The 12,013-nt window shown below is 42.1% G+C and overlaps 1 long non-coding RNA gene across 5 annotated transcripts in view; it reads right to left on the reverse strand.

Moving 5' to 3' along the window:
* Nucleotides 1-12,013, reverse strand: part of LOC102161969 — an 87,801-nt gene that overhangs the window by 35,334 nt on the left and 40,454 nt on the right. The window lies entirely within an intron of this gene.

Genomic DNA, 12,013 nt, shown 5'->3' on the forward strand with positions numbered 1-12,013 from the left:
CAACTACTGTCTTTTTTCTCCACTATAAAGGGTTTGCCTGTTTTATAACTTCATATAAATAGAATCACACAGTATTTACTCCTATATAAATCCTTTTTCACTCAGCATAATGTTTAAAGATTCACTCACACTATCATGTGTACCAGGATTTGTTTCTTTATACTGCTGATTAGTATTCCATTGTATGAATATACCTCAGTTTGCTTAGCATTTACAGCTTCTATGAAGGTTTTTATACAAGTCTCTTTGTGGAAATGACATTATAACTTGGCTACATACCTAGGAGTGGAATTGCTAGGTCATAGGGTAGATGCATATTTAATTTCATAAGAAACTGTCAGGCATTTTCCCAAAGTGATTATATCATCAACACTGTATGTAAGTTCAGGTTGCTCTATATTCTCCTAACATTTAGTGTTGTGTGGTTTTTTTTTTTTTTTTTTTCAAATGATGATTTACTTTAGCCATTTCTGCAAGTAGTAGTATCTCACTGTGGCTTTAGTTTTGTATTTCCCTGTTAATTAACGACACTGAGTATGTTTTAAACTGCTTATAGGCCATTTATGTATCTTCCTTTGTGAAGTGTCTGCTCAAGTCAATCCAAATTGAGTTGTTTGGTTTTTTAAGCTTTTGAGAAGCTTTACATATTTTAGATAATTTGTATGTTTTGCAAATATATCAGTCTATGATTATTTCCTTTGTATTTCGTTCACTGTCTTTTTATGAACAAAAGTTTAAATTTTGATATAAAAAAAAAAAAAAAAAAAAAGGAGTTCCTGTCGTGGCTCAGTGGTTAACGAATCTGACTAGGAACCATGAGGTTGCAGGTTCGATCCCTGGCCTTGCTCAGTGGGTTAAAGGATCCGGCATTGCTGTGGGCTGTGGTATGGGTTGCAGACGTGGCTCAGATCCCACATTGCTGTGGCTCTGGTGTAGGCCAGTGGCTACAGCTCTGATTTGACCCCTAGCCTGGGAACCTCCATATGCTGCGGGAGCGGCCCAAGAAATGGCAAAAAGACCAAAAAAAAAAAAAATTTTGATATAGTCTAATTTATCAATTTTCAAAATAGTTATTGCTTTTTTGTATTCTAAGAAGCCTTTGTTTATTTCAAGTTGTGAAAATATTCTCCTCTTTTTCCAGAAGCTTTAGAGTTTTCACTTTTATATTTAGGCCTGTGATCCCTCTTGAATTAATGGTTTGTATGCCATGCAAGGTATGGGAATCAAGGTTCATTGTTTTTCCATTTGAGTACCCAGTTCCAGCCCCAAACTTTTTTTTTTTTTTTTTTGTCTTTTTGCCTTTTCTAGGGATGCTCCTGCGGCATATGGAGGTTCCCAGGCTAGGGGTCTAATCGGAGCTGTAGCCACCTGCCTACACCAGAGCCGCAGCAGTGCGGGATCTGAGCCGCGTCTGCGACCTACACCACAGCTCACAGCAACGCTGGATCCTTAACCTACTGAGCAAGACCAGGGATCGAACCTGCAACCTTATGGTTCCTAGTCAGATTTGTTAACCACTGCGCCACGACAGAAACTCCCCCAATCTATTTTTTTTTTAAATCTTATACTTTACACATTTTTGTAAGACCCCTCAAATATTTTTCTTTTCTTTTCTTTTCTTTCTTTTTTTCTTCTTTTTTTGGCATGGGGAAGTTCCAGGGCCAGGGATCTAATCTGAGCCACAGTAGCAATCTGAGCCAAGCAGGGAAAATGCTGAGTCCTTAACCTGCTAGACCACCAGGGAACTCCAGGACCCCTCAAATACTTTTGAAACAAGCAATAAGTGAATTCTGCCTAAAGGCCAGAGGATGCCTTCATGAGTTTCCTTGCAGTGTTGTAATGGGTAATATTTTTCCAATATAAAAATGTTAAAATATAATCCCCCTTGATAAAATATAATCCACCTTGATAAAAGGTGCTCTGTGTTCATTTGACCTTGGCCTTAAGTAATTCACTCTCCTGCCTCTCCAGGAGTGGCGAAAGGCTGCTGCTGTGCAACTCACTCACTCATGGTGGTTAGCTTGTTCCTACTGGGTTTGTGGCGATAAGGCAGAAAGATGCTTAGGAGGATTGTCTTTGCAGTCCAAAGTGGCCTCGATGGATTTTTACAGACCTCCAGAGCTTATTTTCAGCATTTTAGAAGGGCGAGCAGCTACAGAACTTTTTTCCTTTTTTTTCTTTCTTTCTTTTCTTTTTCTTTTTTTTTTTTTTTCTTTTTAGGGCCACACTTGTGGAGGTTCCTAGGCTAAGGGTCAAATTGGAATTACAGCTGCTGGTCTGCGTCACAGCAACACGGGATCTGAGCCATGTCTGTGACCTACACCACAGCTCACCGCAACGCCAGATCCCCAGCCCGCTGAGCGAGGCCAGGGATCAAACCCACATCCTCATGGATATTAGTCAGATTGTTTCTGCTGTGACACAGAACGTTTTAAAGGTATCAATCTTCGACTCTGATGAGACCTGGACACTGAAAAGCTGTGCTCTGGTTCTTTCCATAAAACTGGCTCCTGTTTCTCAGTTCTGGGTGCCAGGTGCTAAGAGGAGCCTTTTTTTTTTTTTTTTTTTTTTTTTTTGTCTCCTTCTAAACTGTTTTTCCTACCTTTCCCCAGTTTGTTCAGCAAAGAGAATCAGACCTTGCATGTATATGTGCGTGTATGTAGCAGCCAGTACTTTTCTATTTTTATAAAAGTAACTTTTTCTGGCTATAAAAATAATATAAGCTCATAGTTGAAAACTTTGATAGTACAAGCAATGTGCAAAGAAGACAGTATAAATCAGCTATAATCTAACACCCAGAGATAAGCCACGGTGGCTTTTTTGGTCAACTTTGATTTTGAATTTTGTCTCTGCCTCTTATCAGATTGGCACCTCTTTGACTCTCACCTCCCATCTGAGAAATGCAGATATAACCTTCTCATAGACAAGCTGTAATTGCAAATAACAGATCCTTAATAAACATGAGTTGAGCAAATGATGCTATTGAAGGGTGGAGAAAGTGAGTAAGTGGTAGGGAAAAAAATCTCAGTACCCCCCCCCCATTTAAAGTTCTGTCATTAAATTCCTTTAAAGTGAGCAAACCTAGAGGGACAGAACCCAGAATAGTGGTTGCTAGGAGCTAAGGGTGAGGCAGGTGTTGAATACAAAGGGGCACGAAGGAGTTCTGAGATTAGGAAACTGTTCTGTATCTTGATTGCGATGGTAACTACACAACTTTATATGATGTTTAAAACTCACAGAACTATATACTAAGAGAGTGAATTTTACCACCTACAAATTACACTTCAATAAACCTGACCTTAAAAAATATTCATTTAGGGTACAACCACTATGGAAAACAGTATGGTGGTACTTCAGAAAACTAAATATAGAACTACCATATGATCCAGCAATCCCACTTTTGGGACAAAAACTTTACTTGAAAAAGACACATGTACCCATAGGTTCATTGCAGCACTGATCACAATACCCAAGATGTGGAAACAACCTAAACGTCCACCAACAGAGGAATGGATTAAGATGTGGTATATATACACAATGGAATACCATTCAGCCATAAAAAAGAGAACAAAATAATGCCATTCGCAGCAACATGGATGGAACCAGAGACTCTCACACTGAGTGAACTAGGTCAGAAAGAGAAAGGCAAATACAATATAATATCACTTATATCTGGAATCTAATACATGGCACAAATGAACCTTTCCACAGAAAAGAAACCCATGGACTTGGAGAACAGACTTGTGGTTGCCAAGGGGGAGGAGGAGGGAGTGGGATGGACTGGGAGTCTGGGGTTAATAGATGCAAACTATTGCATTTGGAGTGGATAAGCAATGAGGTCCTGCTGTATAGCACTGGGAACTACATCTAGTCACTTGCAATGGAGCATGGTAAAGGATAATGTGAGAAAAAGAATATATATGTATATGCATGTATGTGCGACTGGGTCAGTTTGCTGTACAGTAGAAAATTGACAGAAGACTATAAAAAACTATAATGAAAAATTAAAAATCATTAATAAATAAAATTTAAAAATATTCCTTTAGGAGTTCCCTTGTGGCAGACCAAGTTAAGGTTCCTGCATCGTCACGGCAGCGGCATGGGTCGCTGCTGTGGCATGGATTCTATCCCTGGTTCAGGAACACCGAGGTGTCGTGGATGTGGCTAAAAAATAAATTCCTTTAAGACAAAGTCTTAAATTTCTTCATTGATTTAAATTGGTCCTTCCAGCTACTCTCAGCCTTTCCCCTCCAGTTTCTCTCTTTTCTGGACACTTGAGGCTTTTTACCTTCCTGATGGTGTTCTGAATGTTTGTTTAGCTCTCCTATTAATTGTCATACTGGATTCTTTGTTCTCTGTCTCCCCACTTTGCTGCATATTTTATTTCCCTCTTTTGAATTGACACTCTGTTGAGCTAGTCTCAGCTGTGCTTAACAAACAAAATGTATGGCTGTTTCACTTGCCTTTCTCTGGTGACAGAAGAGGTCTGATCAGGGCAACTAATTAATTATAGAGCAGGAAAAGAGAAAAGCAGATCCTGAGTCCTTGTGTTAATGGTTAAACAGGCAACCTTTAAAATCTTCTAGATTGTTCCTTCTATGAACAAAGGACTTGGAACAATTTTTATAGCTTGTTCCTTCTATGAACAAAGGACTTGGAACAATTTTTATGCTAAAAAATAAGTAGAACACAAGCTCACAGTGGAACTTGTTATAGCTACTTGTTGCAGCTCCTTTAAAACTGATGCAGCTATTTGAGGTATATCTGTTCATACATCCTGAAATTTCCAGAACAATCTGGATTTCAAATATTTCATAACAAGTTCTCTCTAAGACATTCATATTGTGTAGACCAGAAAATGCGTCTTAATTTTGGTTCATAAAATATAGATGCCAGACCCATAAGTTAAATTTATTAATGCTTTCTTTGTTTTTCCACTCTGCAAGTATTTTCCTGAGCATCTACTACCAAGTGCTAGACTCTCTAAAAGGCTCTGGAGAAACAGAAATGAAATCATTCATGAGAAACTAATGTTCAGTTTCTCCGGAAAAGAGCTGCCTACAGGAAAAGACCAGAGATAAGGCAATTCACGTACAATATAATTTACTGAGAAACTTTTAAACTTTATTGTATAAAAGTCATATAGACGTTTTCCAACAGTTGTCTTAGGAAGATTTCATTAGCTATCTATTAAAAAGGCGGTATTTAAGTAAATATATACTATTGCATACATTTTATATAGTTTTCAATAGGAGAGATTGTGCTCTATTCCCAGGGCTTTTGCTAGCATAGCTTTGGTTAGAACGCATCCTCTCACTAGCTTGACCAGCTTGTAATTACTTCCAATCACAGCTGGTATGTCCTGACTTCTGCCAGATGCCAGGTAATTTGCCCCCACTTTTTCTATTGCTCATTCAACTCAGTGGAGTAGGCATTGTTCTTCCAGATTATAGACTAGGTGGAGAGTGGGTTTTAGAGAGGGTGAGGGACCCGTCCAGTGCCAGCAGCCAACTGGAGGTGCGGGGGAGATCTCGTGTGCGCTGCCTGACTGAAGGCAGGGTGCTCTTCTCCAGGCCACACAGCCCTTCATTGTTGGGGTGCTTTTAACTGCGTATCAGGCACGCATTTATTTAAATCTCCGCAGCTACCGGAAAGGAAAGTGAGAAAGGGGGAAGTAATTAGGAGGCAGCTACTGCCAAGGCATCCCTTGTAATCCAGTCTTCTTGCTGCAGCCAGCGCAATCGGTTTAAGTGCCAACTGAGCTGCGTTTCTCCACTCCTCAGAATGTTCTAATTTATTTATTATTTACTTTTAAGGTTACATTTTTTTTTACTGAGGTAACATTGGTTCATAACATTATATATTTCATGTGTTTTACATTATCCTTCTACTTCTGTATACACTATGGCTTGCTCATCACCAGAGATCTCCTTTCCGTCTGTCACCATACACTGGTGACATACACCATACTCCATGACCCATTTCATCCTCCCCCTCCCCTTCCCTTATGGAAACCACTGCTCTGTTCTCTGTATCTATGTGTTTGTTTTTGTTTGTTTTCGTTTCTTCATTTATTTTGTATTTGTTGGCTTCCCATTTGTACTGGGCACAAGGTCCGTTCCTATCTTTCCAGTCACATGAAGCCATACTGTCCCCCGTCCTCCCCTGGATCTGTCCCAGCCATGCTGGCCTCTTTTTTTTCTTCCCTCTAAGTGCTGTGTCCTCTGTCCTGTCCCTGGGTCTTCCTTCCTACAGTTCCTTTTGCCTAGAAGATGGCCCATAAGCCCTTCTGGTTTTTCACCCGTCGGTTTAAGTCTGCCTCTGGTTCTCAGTGCACTGCAGCCCTTGCAGAAAGCCTGCCCTACTGCCCTCACCCCATGCACAAGCCCACGTATTCACCTGCATTGCCCCTTCTTGGAGGCCATCATCAGACTTCTGAATCACTCAGACTATAGTGAGTGATTTACAGATAGATGTATATTTACAGATAGATGCAATCTGATTCTGTGAAAATGCCTCCTAGAGAGAGTTCTAGGGAGGCAAGGGTGCTGCAGCTTTTGTTCACCATTACCCTGGCCCTTAGCACCATGTGCAAAGAAGGCACCCAAAAATAACTCCCGGGAGAAGGAATCCCTCAGTCTTTCCCGTCACGTCCACTGGGTTAGGATCTCTTGCCCTGCACTCTCGGTAAGACCCTAAACTCTTCTTCTTGAGTCCTGGAATTAGAGACTTGGCTGATTATTTGATTATTTGTCTCTTCCTCTGAGGGCCCCATAAAGGCAGGGCTTGTGTTTACTTTCCTCACCATTGTGAGCTTAGCACAGGGGACCCTCAATAAATTTTTGTTGAATGGGCAAGCCAAGGGGCCTATTGACAAAAAGGGAGTGATTCAGAAGTCTGAGTGTAAAGGCTACATAAAGCAGCTCATTATCTACTAATTCAAATTCGTATTAATTTAATACATCATCTAGTAGTGTTATTAGCAACTCCCAAGCTGAATAAAATATTACTGCTACAAACAAAGCCCAAGGAAACCCTTCTCACTGGTCCAAAGCCTCCTCCTATGACCAGCTAGCTCTGCAGCCGGTGAAGGTAAATTACTTCTCTTCTAGGCAGAGGGAGTTTTTCCATGAGAAGCTTGAGCTTCAGGAAGTCACCTGTGGTACACCTTCAGGGCCCTGGGAAGGTCATAGCTATGTGTGCACAGGGCCATATGTTTTTGTAAAATTAGCAAAAGTAGAGTATTTTAAATCACAATTAAAGGTCCTGCCCGTCTCCACTCTGACTTCCCTTCTGTCACCTGGTGGAGGGGATTAGAGTGGCCATGGGCATCTTAGAGCTCTGGCCAAGGGGAAGTTGAGTTGGGGACATGCTGAGTTTGGCTTTAGTGAGATATGTGATTTTTAAGCACTTCTATGTATAGTTAAGTCATGGCTATTAGTCCCACTGTGAGAATGGCTTCTGGGAATACCCCAACTGCCCATGGTGACAACACCTTACCTGGTATTGTGACACCAAGCTAGTGGCTAGTATCAATGAGGTTCCTTCTGAGAACAACTTGCTTTGGTGCTGAGGGCTGTGAGGTTATTGGTGGTGTTTTCTCTATAGTCCTCATACTTCCTGATTTCCTGAAAATGGCCTTTTGGTCTTAATTCTCCTGGTCTATCCAGCGGTGGTGTCAGCCTCTAACTACCTGCATTATCATCCTTTGAAGCATTACCTAAAATACCCAGAAGCTTCTTTTTCTCTGGCTGAAGTCTGACCAGGCAACAAAAATTCTGCCTGTGGCTTTGGTACAACCTTCATGGCAGAGCCGTCTCTGGGCACCTTAAGTGCCCGTCACCCCATCTCTGCTCCCTTATCCTTTGGATGTGCCATGTGGAGCTCAAAGGCCAGGAGGCACACTGCTTTCTCCCTAAGACTCAAAACAAGCCACCTCAACTGTGCCTTGTGAAAAAAAGAAAAAAAAAAAAAAGAAAAAAAAAGACCGTTCACAAGAGTAAGGAAAGCCAGACAGGAGAGTGCGCAGGAGGCAAAGAGAGAAGGCAAGGAGAAGACTGCGAGCAGCATGAGTAAGGCACATGATAATGACAGCAGTAGATGGACTGGCTGAGAAAGACGCAGAGAAGAGAACAAAGCTGAGCTCTTCCCTTGCCAGATAGGCATGCATGGAATCAGCTCACAAAAAAGGCACCCTTATCCAGAGTGGGTTGGGTCAAGTGTCAAGGTGAGGAGGATCTCTCTGGATCACTGCAGGAGTTTCCTAACCAGTTTTCCAGCTTCCACCCTGCCCTCCTAAACCCTTCCCAACCCAAGAGCCCATTGATCCTATTCAGATATGAGTCAGCGCACGCCACTCCTCTGCTCTCATGCTCTCCGACCTCATTTCCCTCCTCTGTCCCCACCCTCAGTTGCTTCCAGACAGATTCTCTGTTCCTCAAACATGCTAGACCTGCTTCTGCCTCAGGGCCTCTGTGTAGGCTGTTCCTTCTGCCTGGAAGGCTGTCGCCCCAGTGTCCACCCCACTCTCTTGCAGGCTCTTCTTGTTCACTCCATCGAAGATGGTAACCCTCCCATTCTCTCCTTTCTAACATAATATATAACCTATTTATTTGTATTGTCTATCTTCTACTGGAATGGCAGTTCCAGCAGAGGTGGGGGGAATTTTTGCTCACTGCTGAATCTCCCTGTTTAAGTATAGTGCCTGGAACAGAGTAAGAAGGATATTAAATATTTGGTGAAAAATAACCTTAGGAGCTAGGTGCTATTATTAAGCACATTTTATAGAAGATAAAGCTTGGGCTCACCAGTGTAAAGTAACCTGCCCAGAGACCACATGGGGAAGTGAAAGAGCAAGTGTTTCAAAAGCCTTTGCCCTTAAGCGCTTCACTGTAAAATGGCCCACCTCTTGCTACAAGCTGCTAGTCACTTCTCACATCAGCCTTTCTTTCTGGTTAACCAGACCACTGGGCCCTCAGATGGACTTCCTGAGTCACAAGGTATTTACCGACAGAAAGGGATGAAGAGCTAAATCATAACGCCTGTGCTGTGTGAGGAAGTGAGAGAACAACTTTACTTCCGCTTGGTTGAGAAGAGGGATGTGAACTTGAGGCTGCCCTCACCTGCAGTGTCTTGAGTGGAAGGGGGCTGCCTCCTCAGGGCACGGTTAGTTGCAGGCAAGTCAAATGCATGCTTGGGCACCAGCAAAGCAGAGCCACCAAAATAATGAGAGGGTAGTAAGAAGCTACTTGATATTTTCAAAAATATATAAAAAATGTTATTGCAGGAAAACTTAGAACCTAGCTGGACTTCCTTACAGGCGTTTGACTGATGGCATTGTTTGGAAATTAAGTTACTGTGTTGTGGGGAACAGCCTCACTTCTTCAGTGTATAGGGTCTCTGAAGGGCAATCTGGTCTTGCTGATCCTGGTTGATGTGGCCAGTGGACTCATTTTTATCTATCATTTACTTTCAAAAATGGCATATGCATGTGTGTGGTTTCCATTATGTAAAAGGAGATAAATGGGGCAAGAACAGTTGCTTTGTAAACCCCTGAGGAGTTTCAAGAAGGTTGACTTAATGCTGTTATTTTAAAGTTTGAGCCGGAGGTCTGCAGAGCTCCTGTCCTTGCTTCTATACCTTCTCCGATGTCACCTTTGTGAAGCCTTCTCTGTCTACCCCCGAGCTCCTCTTCCCAGCAATTATTCACTTCCTCTTCTGTGTTACAGATTTTGTTATATTTATCACATTACATCACCATCATTTGTATTCACTTCTGTTACCCTATGAGACATAGAACTCCTGGAAATACATGGCTTATTCATTATTACATCTTGTTCATCTTTGAATCTAGCACAGGGCCTGGAACAGACTGAAGGTTCCACAATTTTCCAAAGGCAATTAAAACCAAACTTTGGAGGCTAGAGGAGCTTCTAAGGAAAATACCTTTTTCTTGTGTGTGAATTCATTCCTAAGACACGCCAGGTGCCTAGCATTGTTTACAAAATAGGTTATACTGGAGCAAGTGCTTCTAGAACTCCTTGTTTTTCATCAGAGCTTCTCTGCTCAGCTGCTCAGTGACTCACAGCAGGAAGAGGAGGCATGGGTTCTGAACTGTCCCCCAACACTTCCTCAAACATGCCCCACAAACCACAAAATGAGAAAAATAGACTCGTGGTCCTTTGGGCTGCTGGAGCCCATCACTTTACTTCTTTGCTTTTTGGTTCCTGATTCTGTAGCAGTTAGGAATTGAAATGGGATACTGAAATTCCCTTCAGACTCTGAAATCTCTGAGTCTTTGAGCTTATTCATGGGCAGTAATCAGCCCTCAACCCTGCCCTGTAGAGCGGGTCAGACCTGGTTACCTCAAACAGGACCTGTGGCCACATCAGTCCTTTGAGCTGCCTTTTTGTGACAGGTCTTTCTTTTAGCTGGGAGTGCATTTCTCCTGTACCACATCTGTTTTCTGCTGCCCACCTGTGTGTGCTATTGCTGTATCCCTGATTCTGTGGATCAAGCCTGCTCTCACTTGCCATTTTATCCAGGTTTCATCCCTACAAAAAGGATGTGATAAGTTTAGAACAGTGCACATACCATGGTGCTATTTATGTATTTTATTTTAAGCCATGTATGCTGGTCTTATGTCTGTTTGCTCTCAGATATATTTTCTGCCATCAACAATCTCGGGCTTTGCATCCCTGGGAGCTACTTTTCTCAGGCTCCCTTTCAGACGAGGGCCAGGGATAGAACGCTGGAAAACGGGAGGAGGGGAGAAGCCAGGTTACTTCTCCCCTTCCCTCTGCTTCAGATGGTGTCTGGCAGCATCTTGTCCAAGTCTCCAGAGCCTGCTGTACAACCCTCTCTCCATGGTTCCTACTTTATCCGTAAGTGTTGCCATGGTTCCAGATTTTACAGGTGGCCCCAGCACCAGTGCCCTAGTAACACTGTCTTCACCCTTTGCCCCTCTAGCCCCAGGGTGGATAGTGGCTTCCTGCTGGTCTCTGGGCTCTCAACTCTTCAAACACCTGTTTAAATCCCCTCTATAACATCTAGCATGGCTCCTAAAGAGTATTTTGGACTGCAACTAAATAACTCTGTATGTGTACATCATACACACATGTATGTATATACACACACATTAAAATATGCATATCTAGGAGTTCCCATCATGGCTCAGTGGTTAACAAATCTGACTAGAAACCATAAGGTTGCGGGTTCAATCCCTGGCCTTGCTCAGTGGGTTAAGGATCCGGCATTGTCGTGAGCTGTGGTGTAGGTTGCAGACATGGCTTGGATCCCGTGTTGCTGTGGCTTTGGCGTAGGCCAGTGGCTACAGCTCCAATCAGACCCCTAGCCTGGTAACCTCCACATGCCATGGGAGCGGCCTCAAAAGGCAGAAAGAGAAAAAAAAAAAAAAAAGCATATCTACATGAATATTTGCATATGAAAACACACATATATATGAAGATACATATATGTATGAGAGCAGATTGGAGAATTACCTGGAAGTTTACATGAAACTATTAACAGTGGTTTTATGATTGGGAAGAGGAATGGGACTGGAATGGTGGGAAATTCCGAAGGGGATTGTAGTTTTTTAAAAATAGTTTTATTGTGGCATAATTTACCTAGATAAGACCATAACTTTCATGTGTACATATACGTGTTATTTAGTTTTTCTTACAATGAGTATGTATTCATATTGCTTATCTGATGCAAAAAATAATTTACAAGTATACATAGCAGGAGTGGAACAAATGGGGAAAACAGCAAGTGCTTTTTAGCTGAAGGCTTAAGCCAAGGAGGGAAGGCCTTGCAAATGACACTAACATTCATTCATGCAACAAATATTTTTTTATTTACTACGTGCCAGACACTGAGGGCACAGCAGCAAACATTATGATCCCTGCTCACGTTATCTGCAGTGATTACATACACAATTATGTCAGTACTAATTAACTATTAAGAAGTAAAGAGGGCAATGAAAGTTCTAACCTAGTCAGGGAAGGCTTCT

Source organism: Sus scrofa, chromosome 18 (genome assembly GCF_000003025.6).
Source record: "Sus scrofa isolate TJ Tabasco breed Duroc chromosome 18, Sscrofa11.1, whole genome shotgun sequence".
NCBI lineage: Eukaryota > Metazoa > Chordata > Mammalia > Artiodactyla > Suidae > Sus > Sus scrofa.